This window comes from Sciurus vulgaris (genome assembly GCF_902686455.1).
Source record: "Sciurus vulgaris genome assembly, chromosome: 15".
NCBI lineage: Eukaryota > Metazoa > Chordata > Mammalia > Rodentia > Sciuridae > Sciurus > Sciurus vulgaris.
In genome coordinates this window covers 23,965,060-23,980,251 of record NC_136476.1, presented here as the reverse complement: position 1 = coordinate 23,980,251, position 15,192 = coordinate 23,965,060, and the positions used below count along the sequence as shown (strand labels likewise).

Sequence of the window (15,192 nt, the reverse complement as noted above, 5' to 3'; positions counted from 1 at the left end):
TGCTTGAGGTATTGTATTCAATACCCAGCACCACAAAACGAACAAAACTGAAACACACATAAAACAAGGTTACATATTGATCAGTTGACAACAATACTGTGAGCAGACTCACAGGTACCGAGTCATGTATTTCCCCTAAGAGCAATGATCCAGAATTGGTTTTTTAGTGTTCACAGCAACATTGTAGAGCTACCACAATTTATAAGAGTTAACTACCATGGGATTACATTTATCTGTCACCCCCATACCTACTCAGGTGGGTTCTAGATTTGACTCTAAGTTAAACATACCTATCCTTTGTACTTTCCATTAAGAAAACAATTTTAGTTAAAGGATTCCAAATGGTTAGGTTTTTTAAGATGACATATATGAATATCGTTTTATTTCTAATATAGTTCCTCAAGATCAAGTTCATTTGGAACTAATTATACTTACCAGACTGAAGTATTTCCAGCTACCTTACTGGTCCATCAAGGTTTGTTTTCACCTATAAACTTAGATGCTAAACAACATTCTCTATGAGTTACCAAATTGGTGCAAAAAATAATTCAGAAGTCTGGGTCACATCATATTAGAATATAGCTAATTTATTTGGCCAACTGGATCTAAAATTACCTTGATTCTTTTCCAACAGGGAATTTACATGGGTAGAGAACAAATACAATCCAATGATAATTTAGTGAAAAATTAGTCAAGAACATCTGTGTTTTTTCATCAATATTTTCTTCCCTAGATTTACACCTTTTTATTATTTAAAATATATGTAAAGGATTATGAGGTATGTTGAGATAGAGAAAATAATAAAGTTCTGGCAATTCACAGAAATGAGTAAACAGGGATAGAAACCTGTTTGTCATCAATTTTCTCCCAAAGCAACATAAGAAAGTCATCATATCCATAAGAATGCAAATCAAAGAGAGCAATATTTATGTTACAAGAAGATTTTAATAAGACATATAAAAGCCATTTTTTAAAAAAACAGCACTTAGGATTCTCAATCAGGTTATATCAAGGATAAAGAATGGACATTAAACATGAACTACAGACTAAACAGTTCTTATAGAGAGGGGGACCCTTAAAACTGGATATAATTTAGTGGTCAGTAACAAGACTGGTTACTTAATATTTTATACATTAGTTTTTACACATAACTCTTCCAGGTGATAAAGTGCTAATTGGATAGGGATGAACTATAGAAAATACTTCTAAAGCCATGACCCAAAGTATACTTATAAAGCTGTAGTCTCAAAGATATCCATTAAAACTACACGCACGCACACACACACACACACACACACACCTGCCCCTTATAGTTTTAAAAAATTCAGCTGAAGATTTGTAGCCATCTTCAGAGGCCAAATTGAATGACGTTTGAAAAAAAGTATTAGATGTTTTTATAAAAATATTTAAAATATAATAGGAAGCATAACTTTACTCTTTCACAAAACATGACGCATTTTCCAAAACCTGAACTGAAGTGACTTTGCAGATGGACTCTAAGGATATCTGTGCTTAAATCCAGCTAGTTAGGTTCAAATCCTCTTATAGGCTATATAACCCTATATAACCCCATGGATAATAAGAAGCCAACCTCCAGTGAGAAACAACTAACATAAAGCTGTTTCACATAGGAAATTTGCAATAGACATTAACAAATATTATTTTAGAGCTATCAAGAACTAGGTGAAAGAACAAGGAAGTATATTTGGCATAAATAAGATAATGAAGAAATGTGCCAAAAGAGATAAAGAAATTAGTTGAAGACTCCAAGGAAGAGACTGAACAACTGAAAAACCTGGGCCATTCATGTCCAGAAAACTTTGGAAGATAGATTGAAAAGTAGAAGCCAGCTGCAGTGGTGCGTGCTTATAATCCCAGCACTTGGAAGGCTGAGGTAGGAGGATCATGAGTTCAAACCTAGCCTCAGCAACTTAGGAAGTGAGGCCCTAAGCAAAGCGGGAGACCTTGTCTCTAAATAAAATACAAAAAAAGGCCTGAAGATGTGGCTCAGTAGTTGAGTGTCCCTGAGTTCAATTCCTGGTACAAAAAAAAAAAAAATATATATATATATAGGAAAGCAGAAAGAGAAACTGTGATTCCAGAAATGTATGAGCAAAAGACCAAGTTGGAAACTAAGACTAAAAACTAAAGCAATAGGAATATCATTGTGTAAAAGTCTAAGTCAAGTTAGGACTGAGAAAACTAGATGGAGGTGAATTAAATTTCTCTGAAGGAAAATAATTCAGCTGAGGAGGCTCAACTTCTACTACTATGGTTTGAATGTGTCCCCTAAAGTTCATGTGTTGGAAATTTAATCTTAAATACAACAGTGTTGAGAAGATGAAACTTTAAGAGGTATAAGAGTTCATGAATGAATTAATGACATTATGAGAGTAGATTTGTTATAAAAATGTTTGGTCCTCACTCCTCTTCTCCCTCTCCCTCTCCCATGTGATGCCTTTCACCATTTACACTAGCAGAAGTCCCTCACCAGATACTGCCCCTCAATCTGGGACAGCCTCCAGAAACATGGTGAACAAATTTATATTCATTATAAATTACCCAGTCTGTGACATTCAGTTATGGAAAACAAAATGACACTTAACCACTGTAGAAAGCACCAAAACCCACCAGATCTGGGGCCCAACAATTTTCACAATGAGACATTTCATTTTATTAAGGTTGATATAATTGGTCTAGAAAACATTTACAGGTAAGGGGAAATGGCTAAAATAATTCATGGAAAAACAATTATTTAGTCTTCATAATAGGATGAGAAAATATAGCTATGCTGATACATATAAATAAGTAAGTAGATTTATTTACCAGATTTGAAGACAGTCACATTGTAAATAGATACACTTCTCAGATTTTCTGTGAAAAGTGCCATATTTTGCTCATTTCTTTGTTGCTGTGTTTTCCCAATCAGTTATGAACCTTTACATAGCACATGACTACTGCACATGACTCAGATCCAGACATGCCATACGCAACTTAACTTGTGAATTCTACAACTCCTCAAGTTGTCTCTACTCTACCCAATAGGTAGAGCACACTAATCATGTCCATGATGTCATGGAAATGTCATTTTAAACATTATTTCTAAATTCCCTCTTGAATTTTCTATACTTACCTTGTTGTAGATTAGTAACAAGAAGTTCACAGACCAGTACCTCTGTTGACCAAAATTTGAATAAACACTGCTATGGAGGGTTTTAAGCCAAATTAATTCAGGAAGGAGATAGAAAAATAATAAATTAGAAGCACGTCGACCTCCAGTTCTATATGGCTAACCAAACGTGCTTCTTTTCATTCCCAGTATCCCATTAGAATGATAGAAAAGAATGTAAACACAAAAATAACTAAAAAGGCAAACAGAAAGAGTGCTTCCAGATTTCCTAAAGACTGAGAAACAATTGGAAGATATAACATAGATTGACAGTAAAAGCTAGTAAGCCTAAAACACATAAAGAAGGAAACACACCCACAGATATGAATGAGTTTCCTAAGTGTTATGGTTTGGATGTGAGCTGTCCCCAAAAAACTCCTGTTAATGCAGGAATATTCAGAGGTAATATGCTTAGATTACAAGAGCTGTAACTTAATCAGTCCATCTGAGTTTAAATGGACTGTCTGGGTGGTAACTGTAGGCAGGTGGGGCATAGCTGGAGGAGGTAGGTCACTGGATGACCTGGAAGGGTGCATCTTTTCTGGGGCCTCTTCCTGCCTGCCATCTCCCTGCCTCCTGACCCCACCAGAAACAGAAGTTTTCCTCTGCTAGACCCTCCCCACATGATGCCCACCTTGGACCCAGAGCAATGGAGTCAGCATACTGTGGCTTGAGACCTTTGAAACCATAAGTCCTAAATAAACTTTCCCTCCTTTAAGTTATTCTTGTTGGATATTTTGGTCACAGTGATATAAAGCTAAGTAAAACACCATGAGATTTCTAGAGTGCCTCAAGATTGGAAACATCAATATATGAAAGAAAGAGCTGGTTTTGAGTCATCAGCTTGGTAATGTGTTAGCAGTGCCAAAGTCAACATATGAATAACCTACCAACATTCACTTGTTTCTTCTTCCTAATGATACCTCATTTTGCTCTACTCCTTACCAAAACAAATGATACAGCTCTGGGGAGACCAACTCTCTCAGCTTCAAGGATGGGAATCATTGATCTAAGTGAAATTATGTCACTTGATTTATTCAAGCATGTGCATGTGACTTAAAACTGGTCAATGAGATAACAAGATATTTGCTAGATGGACATAAGAAAGTAGGCAGAACTGAGTGTCAGTATCTACCAACCTACAACAGAGGGGAGTCAGCCTTAGCATGAAACCAATACCACACATGAAAAAACTTAAGAAACCAACAGAAACCAAGCCTTTGATAACATTGTTGAACTTCTGTTTTGTTCTGTTTTGTTACTGGAAATGTTAAAAATGTAGTTTACTGAAAGATATGTATCCTCACATAGAGCAATAACAAACAATGGAATCTAAAAGTTTAAATAAATGTAATAACTTTAAAACTAACAAAAGACATAAAGCTGAAGATATGGAAGCTGAACACATGAAGCCTTGGATCATTCTTAAGGCAGAAAAATTGAAACTGACATAATGACTTGCTTCTTACATCCAAAAGTCAAACTGGGAGTAGACGTGAGCAGTTTCCCTGCTAATGAGGATTTATCTGTGGTGACAATTTCAGTCTTAGGGCATGTAAGATAAGAAACATACATTTGAAAGAGCATAGAAAGATGAATTTAAGACACGCAAATATGATTTCCATAATACTCAATGAGAATAGGCATTCTATTATTATCCCATAACAAACTAACAAACTCTGACATACTCTTTCTGATATGGTATATAAAAACAGGATGAAATACCAAAGAATTACCTTTTTGAGGTGTGTTTCTTTAGACACTAGTTTTTAAGGTCTAGTATAAAAGGTAGCCTGAATAGTTAAAAGTAGTCAAATGTCTACTCGTACTTCTACCACTTTAGGATATTCCTACCCCGTCAACAAAATCCTGTGTGGGGAAGAAATTATTATGTATTAAAATAAAAAATGAAGCCCCTCCCCCAACACATGCAAAAATACTTACCAGTTACAAAACTGGCTTCGACAAAAATAATCTTAATTATAGATCAGAGGCATTAAAACCAGACAGATACAAGAACACTATCCTGCCTAGGAGAATGGATATTTGGAATGAAACCAGTTGTTCCCTGGGCTCCTGGGAACTGACCAAGGGTGCTGAACCCTGGAGGCTGTGTGCACTCCTTCATATCAGGCCAGTTTGGTTCTCTGAATCCTGGTGTCAAAAATGTTAACAAAAAAATACAAATCTAAAAAACAATTCTTAAGCAGGTGATGGTAATATAACAAGTAAGTACCTTATTGTGTGCCTATTATTTATGCCATAGGTCTGGTAAATGTCAGGAAGTATTACAAAGATTACCTGTCTAATTTTGAAGATGAAGATTTTCTTCTTTCACAGTGGCAGAAGTTCATACAGGATTTGTAACCAGCAATACAAAATGCTATAAACCTAACTTAACAGAGCTTGCATAAAACAAGAAATAAATCCATATTTATAAGTGGGTTAAAAAAAAGAAAAAAAAAAACAAGAGCAGCTTCTTCACACAAAGTTCTCTGTCCTGTGCCAAGTGTTTTTTTTTTTTTTTGTTTTTTGTTTTTTTTTTTCATTACAAATAAAATCCTTCTGTGAAAAATTGGGGTTTTGGGGAGAGCCAACAATGCATGCAAAATATCCAAAGGATGCTTACACTGTTTACTTTTCTCTAATGATATTAACTGCTAGAGACAGTTCTGAAGGTGTGACTTTGGAGACAGCTAAAGTTTAGCGTGGTGCCTGAATCTAGAACCTGCTGCAGTGCTAGCCATGGCAGCAGATGCATGACATCCTCGGCCTCTTCCAGTTCCTCCTGGAGCTGACACTAGAGAGCAGGACTGCGGCAGTGAACCACTCCTTCAGGATGCACCTCTGTAGAAGTGTATACCGGAGCCAAAGTAGACAAGTTGATTGATCCAATGAGGAAGCTCTTTCTCACAAAGAGTATCTGATAAAACTGAAGAAAAGTGATTGCAGTTTTTATGCATCAAATAATATGCAGTACTTTTATATTCTTTTCCCAGTTCTACAATTTTTTTTTTTTCTGTATCCTCTTCTAGGAAGTCACTGCTCCCTAGAACAAAAGCTTTTTTAAATTTAAATGTTTCTCCTATTTCAGAAGCATTTCCTGGATAAATTTCAAATATTACAGAAAGAGACAAAGGATGGCCACCATAAGCAAATTCTCTGCCACATACTTCAATTTCTGAATGGAAAACTTCAGTTCCAGTCGACGAGGTGTTAGTCATTCATCCAGGGCAAGATCTTCATGTGGAGCACAACTAACTGGTCAGCCCCCATCTTCCTCCCCACAGCCACTGCCTCATCCTGGAGAAGCCACCCCGTCTTCCTGAGAAATGGAGGCCAACCCTGCAGGGCACTTCAGGGGGCCTACGCCAGGCAGACACTAAGCTTACAGCCTGGTCCAGTCCCAGCAGTCAGGGCTGAAGTATAGACCACTCAGGAGTGTCATCAACTCCTGTCCCAGGACAGGGCCAGATCCATGCCACATTGTTGAGCTTCTTCATTGACCTGTCAGTCCTAAGGATCCTTCTTTCTTTGAGTTTGCTTTTAGTGAGCCAAGATAGTTCCTTGTTGTGTAAACCAGTTTCATTTGGATGATCTGAGACCTGTAGCTGAAAGCATCCTGATACAAGTGGGAATAGCTAATTCTTTTCTCTCTGAGTGATTATGGATTTTGCTCCAAAATTAGACTTGGGGTAGAGCTTCTGAGAAGAGACTACCAAAGAAGATACTACTTCCTGAGGAATGGTACAGTGCCCCAGCAAATCTGTCTTGTACTTCTGAACCCAGAAAAGAAGATCTGCATACTCCAAAAGGATTCCCCTTCAGACGTTCCTATTCTGCTTCCAAAACCAGTGGGACTGGAGAAAATATTCACAAATCATAGATCTGGAGATTGATAACCACAGTATATAAAGGACTTCTACAACTCATGACAAGCATAACAAAACAACCCAATCCAAAACTGGGCAAAGGAATTGAATAGATATTTCTCTAAAGATGATATACAAATGGCCAATAAACCACAGGGAAAAGTATTAAACATAATACTCATTAGGAAATGCAAATCAAAACCATAATGAAATACCAATTTTTAACAGAAAATAAATAATGATGAGCGTGTGGAGAAATCGAAACCATGGTGAATTGATGGTGGGACTGTGAGATCATGTAGTCTCTGTAGAAAACAGTGTGACAGTTTCTCAAAAAAATTAAACAGAAATACCATATGATCCAGAAATTCTAATTCTGGATACTCACCCAGAAGAAAGGAAAGCAGGGACTTGAACAAATATTTTCACATCAATGTTTATTGCAGCATTATCTATAACAACCAAAAGGTAGGACCACCCCAAATGTCCATCAACAGATGAATGAACAAATACAATGTATATATGTAAAACAAAATATTACCCAGCTTTTGAAAGGAATGAAATGTTGATACATGCTACAACATGGACTAACAATGAAAACATTATACTTACTGAAATAAAGCAGACACAAAAGAGCAAATATTATATTGTATTACTAAATTTAGATGAGTCATCTAGAATAGGTAAATTTATAAAGCCAGAAATTACAATGGAGGATACCAAGGTCTGAAATTTTATACACAATGGCATAAAATTTTTAAAAAGGCTACATGAAAGTCAAATATATCACTGCTAGAATTTAAAAAACTCAATATTGGTCTGAATGACTACATGAAGACAGAGAAGTTTACAACCTATGAACTTTAACCAAAATAATTACCTATAGCCACACAATAGAAAAGAATATAAGAAAAAACCATGAAGAACAAATAATTAAACTACTAACTAAATAATTAAACAAGTAACTAAAGCTCTAGTTACTTTTAACTGTTGATAACATACTTGTGAAGTCTCATGTGGTTGCCCCTTGGGGAAAATAGAATTATTATTTCCACCTAATGGGAGTACCCTCTGCTGGCAACCCTCAGCAGTCAGGCAATTAGAGACTACCTCAGCCAAGAGATCTGGGGTCACATCCCCTAACTGGGATGGCCCTCACTCAAGATTGTTCTACCTGAGGATATGGAAGTCCAGTCATTTTTTTAGAACTATATGAAATGCCTGTGAAAAGGTATCCACATTCAGAATTCCTGACAATGTAGGCTGAAATCCCTCAGGAAGGCATCACAAAGAGATTTCTTTTCCTTCCCTTCCTCTTTATGAATCCCCAAAACACTCCCTAATAAAATTCCTTTTTGACTCAGAGACTCCTTCCTGGAGAACCAAAAACAGCAACAAATGCTGGAAAAATTATGATTTCAGGAAAATAGAAACTAAGACCCTGTCTCAAAATAAAAAAATAAAAAGGGTTGGAGATGTGGCTCAGTGGTAAATTACCCCTGGGTTCAATTCCCTAGTAACTAACACACACAAATAATCATAATAATTAATAATAATAACAACAACAATAATAAATAAAACAGCTAATGTTTAAAAAAATTTTAACAAAATATAGGTAGAAGCAGAAGCAGGAAGAAGAAAGACAAGGAAGAGGGACGAGTAAAAGCATCTAATCTTCATGAGGGAGAAGTAGATATTTACTAATTAATTCTCAATATCAATCTGAAACAACCCTACCTGGTAAAGCTTTTTTTGTTATTGTTTTACTTTATTTTGTTTTGTTTTAGAAATATAAAGGGAAACAAGATTAGAGGTGGATTAGAGGAAGGGTGCACTTTAAAATTGCTCTGTGCCTCAGGATTCAAGAAACAGCAGTGCTGCTTCTGAGCAAGGTAGGGTTATTACACTTGGGCACTCATCCTGAGAAGGCCGTAATCCTGGGTGGTAGAGTAAGTGAGACATATGGAGGGAGGGTGACCCCACCCAGAGAGTGGAATTCGTGGGAGGCCCCTGAGACTCAGAGTCTAGCAGAGCACTTCCTCTACCTGGTCCTAAGGATGTATTGATCTAATTCTCTGGATCAGATTTTACCCAATGAAACTCTCAAGTTCCAATCAGAATGACTTCTTATTTTTCAGCACAAACTCTAAAATCCAGCAGGGCTTGGAACATAAATAACTGTCAACTAAAATGGCAATATCCAGCAAGTCTATTCTTCAGAAGATGGAGAAATGAAAACCTTTCAGGATAAGAAGAAATTTTAAAAAAAAATGACTATTAAGCTAAGCCAGCACTACATAAAATACTAAAAAACATGCTAAATATGGAAGAAATTTTAAAAACAAAAACAAGAAAAGCCCCCCAAAAACCCAGAACTTTCGAATGGACTTAGCTCATTTGAAGAGTAACTAAGCAAATGAGAAATATAACTGAATTAAACCCTATAAATAAATCAGAATGGCAGGAATTAATAAACACCTTTTATAATAACACTGAATATAAATGGTCTCAACTCTCCAATTAAAAGACAGACTGTCAAATGGATTAAAAAATGAAACCCAAGTATATGTTGTTTCCAAGAAACTAATCTTGCAGGTAAATACTGCCACTGGCTGAAAGTAAAAGGATGGAAAATGATATTTCACACAAATGGAGCCCAAAAACAACTGAGTAGATCCTCTCATATCTGACAAAGCAGACTTTAGGCCAAAGTTAATCAGAAGAGACAAAGTCACTTCATAAAGGTAAAGGGAATAGTCACCAAGAGTATATAATAATGATAAATATTTATGCCTCAAATATTAGTGCATCTAACTATATAACAGACACTACTAGACTTCAAAATTCAGAACCCAAGGCAATAAAACTGAATGACTTCAATACTTCTCCCTCACCAATAGATAGATCATCCAGAAATAGTAAAGCATCTTCAGACCCAAAAAATATTATAAATCAATGGACCAACAAATACAGAATTTTCCATCCAACAACAGCCAAATTTACTTTCTTCTCAGTTGCTCATGGTACCTTATTCAAAATAGAAGATATTTTTGGCCACAAACAACTCTTAGCAAATACAAAAAAGAAATTTATGTAATTCCTCATATCAGATCATAAAGAAATATAATTACAATCAACAAGAAAAACTACAGAAATTATATAGATACATGTAGATTGAACAATACACTTTTGAACAATGAATGGGTGACAGAAGAAATCAGGTGAGAAATTAAAAATTTCTTAGACTCAAATGAGAGGGATGATACAGCATCCCAGAACCTCAGGGACACTATGAAGGCAGTTCTAAGAGGAAAGTTTATAGCTATGAGTGGCTGCATAAGAAAACTAGAAAGATCTCAAAAAAGATAACCTAATAATGCATCTTAAAGACCTACAAAAACCAAAACAAACCAACTTCAAAACCAGTAGAAGGAAGGAAATAATTGATAACAAAGCCAAAAATCAATGAACTAGAGAATAAAAAAACACAAAGAATCAATGAAATGAAGAGGTGGTTCTATGAAAAGATGGAAAATATTGATAAACACTAATTCAAACCAAATGAAAGAAAAAGAAGACCCAAATTAAATAAATAGAGATGAAAAGGAGATAGCATCATAGACATCACAGAAATTCAGAGGATCATTAGGGACTATTTTCAAAACTTATACTCCTACAGATTGGAAAATTTTAAATATATGGATACATTTCTATTGAACCAAGAGTATACAGAAAATCTAAACAGAACAATAACAAGCAATGAGATAAAGGAAGTAATAAAACCAATCAACCCCTTCCCCCAACCAAAACAAAACCAAAAACAAAAACAAAACAAAGCAGAAAAAACCCAGGACCAGATGAATTTTCAGCTGAATTATACCAGACCTTTAAATAAGAACTAATACCAATGCTCCTTAAATGATTCCATGAAATAAAAAGGCATGGAACACTTCCAAATTCTTTCTATGAAGTCAGTATCACCCTAATACTAAATTCAGATAAGGTCACACCAAAGAAAGAAAACTACAGGACAATATTCTTAACGAACATAGATGTAAAAGTTCTCAATAAATATTAGCAAATATTATCCAACAACACATTAAGAATATTGTACATCATTACCAAGTTGGTTTCATTCCAGGGATACAAGGATGATTCAACAAACACAAATCAAACATTGTAATTCACCACATAAATAGAATTAAAGACCAAAATTACATAGTTATTTCGATAAATGCAGAAAAAGCTTTTGACAAAATTCAGCACCCATTCATGATAAAAAAAATACTGAAAAACTAAGGATAAGGAACTTACCTTAAGATTTTAAAGGCTGTATGTGACAAAGTCAAAGCCAAAATCATAGTGAATGATTTTGTGATAATAAATATGATGAAAGAGAAATCAGGAAAACAATGCCATTCACAATACCCTCAAGAAAATAATAAATCACCTAGGATTAAATCTGTCCAAGGAGGTGAAAGACCTCTACAATGAAAATTATAAAACACTGAAGGAAGAAATTGGAGAAGACACTAGAAAATGGAGAGACTTCTTATGATCATGGATAGGCAGAATTAAAGTAGCCATATTACCAAAAGCAATCTACATCTTCAATGCAATCCCCCTCAAAATACCAATAACAAACTTCACAGAACTAGAAAAAGCAGTCCCAAAATTAATTTGGAAGAATAAAAGACCCATAACAGCCAAAGCAGTTGTAAGCCAAAAATGTACTGCTGGAGACATTATTATATTAGCTATAGTACAAAAAACTGAACAGTGCAGTCATTTCATCCATGATAGAGGTGCCAAAAGCCTACCCTGGAGAAACGACTGCCTTTGTAACACATGGTACTAGGAAAACTGACTATTCATACATGGAAAAATGAAATGAGATCCGATCTCTCACCCTACACAAAAGTCAACCCAAGATGCATCAGAGACCTAGGAATGAGACCAGAAACAGTTAGTGCTAGAAGAAAACATAGGGTCAACACTCAACTATATAGGCACAGGCAACGAACTTCTCAATAGGACTCCTAAAGTTCATGAAAGAATAGCAAGTATTAATAAATGTAATGATGTCTAATTAAAAAGCTTCTGCACAGCAAAGGAAAGAAGAGCTTAAAGAGAGATCCTACAGAATGGGAGAAAATCTTTACCAGGTACTCTTCTGACAGAAGATTAATATCCAGAACATAAAAGAGTTCAAAAATTTAACATTAAAAAAACAAATAACCCAATCAATAAATGGACAACGAACTAAACTGACATTTCTCAGAAGAAGAAATAAAAATAGCCAACAAATATATGAAAAAGTGTTTCACATCTTCAGCAATTAGGGAACTGCAAAGTAAAACTACACTGAGATTTCATCACACTCCAGTGACAATGGTAGTCAGTAAGAATATAAATGACAATAAATTTTGGAGAAGATAAGGGAAAAAAGTAATTATACTGATTATACTATTATACTGTGTGCATGTCTGAATATGTAACAATGAATCTCACTATTATGTATGAATTGTAATGCACCAATAAAAAAGAAAAAATGATATAAAAGGGTAAGCTTTCAAAATGCCAAAGTAGTGTTTCTCAAATTTTAATGTGCATAACATGGTTGATTTATTTTAAAATGTAGATTCTGAGACCCTGATTTCCAGAAATTACAAAGTCATAGGCATGGTGTGGAATGCAGGAAGGTGTAGTTTTAACAAATGCCAGTCTTGATGTGGGTGGTACTGTGAACACAGTTTGAGAAACACTGTTCTAGAGAATAAAAAGAAACAAACAAAGTTCAACCAGTCCAAATTAACAAATGGGGGTGGGGGAGAAAATAATTTTTTAAAATTAGAAAGCAAAACAAGATGCTGGGATCAGGAAGAAACATCAGTAATCAGAAGGAGTGTGAATGGGTTAAATTTCCTGTTTAAAGACTAATTGGCTTTGATTTAAAACTAAATCCAGCTATAAACTACTTACAAGCATTAAAAGCACGTCTGTTAGAAATGTACTGCCACCAGTATCTCTCAACATTGTAGTCAATGGAATAAGAAAGGAAAAGGAAAGCTAAATATATTGGAAGAAAAATCCATGATTATTTGCAAATATTTAGGTTTTAAAATCTCAGAGAATCAACTAAAAACCCATTTGCGATGATAAAATAATTTAATGACCTGGCAAATGCTGTGGTTTGGATAAGTGTCCTCCAAAAGCCCGTGTGTTAAAACCTTGGCCTCTGGAGGCTTAGGATGGAGGATTACAAGTTTGATGCCAACCTGTCTCAAAAAATAAAAAAGTGGGGCTGGGGTTGTGGCTCAGTGATAGAGCGCTTACCTAGCACGTGTGAGCCACACGTTTGATCCGTGGCACCACATTAAAAAATATATAAATAAAATAAAGCTATAAAAAAATTAAAAAGACTGGGATGTAGCTCAGTGGCACAGCACCTCTGGGGTTCAATTCCCAGTACTGCCAAAAAAGAAAAAGCTTAGCCTCCTGCTTCTGGTGCTACTGAGAAGTGGCCTAGTGGGAGGTCTAGGTAATGAGGGGCATGCCCTAAAAGGGGTATGTGTATATGTATTCATTATTCATTCAACGTTTCCCAACCATGACATCAGCAGTTTTGCTCTGCCACGGGCTCCCTTCATTATAACATGCTGCCACAGGTCCAAAGCATCAAGACCAACCAATCATGGGCTGAACAGACAATGCAGAAATCAATAGTTTGCCTATATAAGCAATAACCAATAAGAATAAAAAATAACACCGATTCTCAGGATTCAGAATTGGTTACAGGAAAAAAAAAACAATGTGGAAATATGTATTTTGAAAATTAACGTTTGAAATGGAGGCAAAATGACCTCTACTGACCTTAGCACCACCACCAATGTCTTTCCCACCTGCCACACTTGTCATCAGAAACTCAGTGTGAATTGGTTCATTAGATTGTTTTCCCCTTTGATAGAGGGAGATATCTAATAATGTGTTTTTACCATTATTTCTTGTATCAGATATTTCTGTGCATGTATCTTTTTTCCTCCACAATATAAGTAACTTCCTCTTTATAATTTATCCCATAGTACTTGGGCACAGTAAGTACACAGTGATTATCAAAGAGAATAAAGAGGGAAACAATCAGGTGTCAGAAAAGACTGAAGGAGACAAGTTAGTGACAGTCTCTCTTAGTCTTTCCATGAGTAAATTCTCATAAGAATACCTTCAATTTCAAAGTGGTAAAAATTCTAGAGAAGAATATTAAGTATTTTGAGAACTTCCAATGAAAAGAACTAGAAATATCCCACATATAAAACAACATCACTGTGGTGGTTCTTCCTGATTTTTGGGGGGAGTGCAGGATTCTGATTTATTCTTCCTATCCCTTCTTCCATAAATTCTCCCAAATGCCCATTTCTCTTTCCTTAGCCTCATTTCTATTTTTTTTTTCTCTTCTGTTTTTCCCCCTCCTTCCTTCTTTCTCTCCTAAAACTAGGTTTTCCCTTCTCTTCAGTTAAACCTTTGCTGGGTTCTGTGTATCACTCAGCCACTGTCCTCTGTGGTGTGAGACTGAGGTACGGATGTTCAAACATGTACCTATTGCATTCCATGTATGTGAAGAGTGAACATTTGGGAATTAAATAGAACTGGGTAAGTGAGGCTCCACACTTACAAGCTCCATGCCTCAATACTCTCATCAGGAAGGTGAGGATAATAGCAGCAGCTACAGCTACTGTAGGGCATTACTGCATAGATTAAATGAGATATTGCTTGCACAATGCCTAATTCAGACTAGGCACTCAGCAAACAACACTCCTTAGGGAACTATGTTTGAAAAGCAAGGAAGGAAGTAGAAAGGCTTACTCCAACTTTCTCTTCCATTTTCCTCCCCTTTGGCCTAAAATCATAGAGAGGAAAGATAAGCCTGGGAAGGGCTTGTGGGCAAAGCAATACTATACTGTAATTTAAATCTTAATTCCCAATTTAGCTAACAGATTAAAATCAAGGACATTGACATAAGTTTTTCTTTCATAGGTCTAACTTTATAATTTATTGCAGAAAAATTATCTACACAATAACACTGAATTTGGAATAAGAAATTTCACAAGAGAAAAATGTTCAGGGAGAATGTTCTGAGACCAAAACTCCAGTGAA

The 15,192-nt window shown here is 35.6% G+C and overlaps 1 protein-coding gene and 1 pseudogene across 4 annotated transcripts in view; both read right to left on the bottom strand.

Moving 5' to 3' along the window:
- The window catches only part of RCL1 (RNA terminal phosphate cyclase like 1), a 156,695-nt gene that overhangs the window by 45,197 nt on the left and 96,306 nt on the right, over positions 1-15,192 (bottom strand). The gene's annotated exons all lie outside the window — the stretch shown is intronic.
- On the bottom strand, positions 5,866-7,766 carry LOC306644839 (deubiquitinase DESI2-like; annotated as a pseudogene). Its single transcript has one exon. The product of its transcript is annotated as a deubiquitinase DESI2-like (transcript).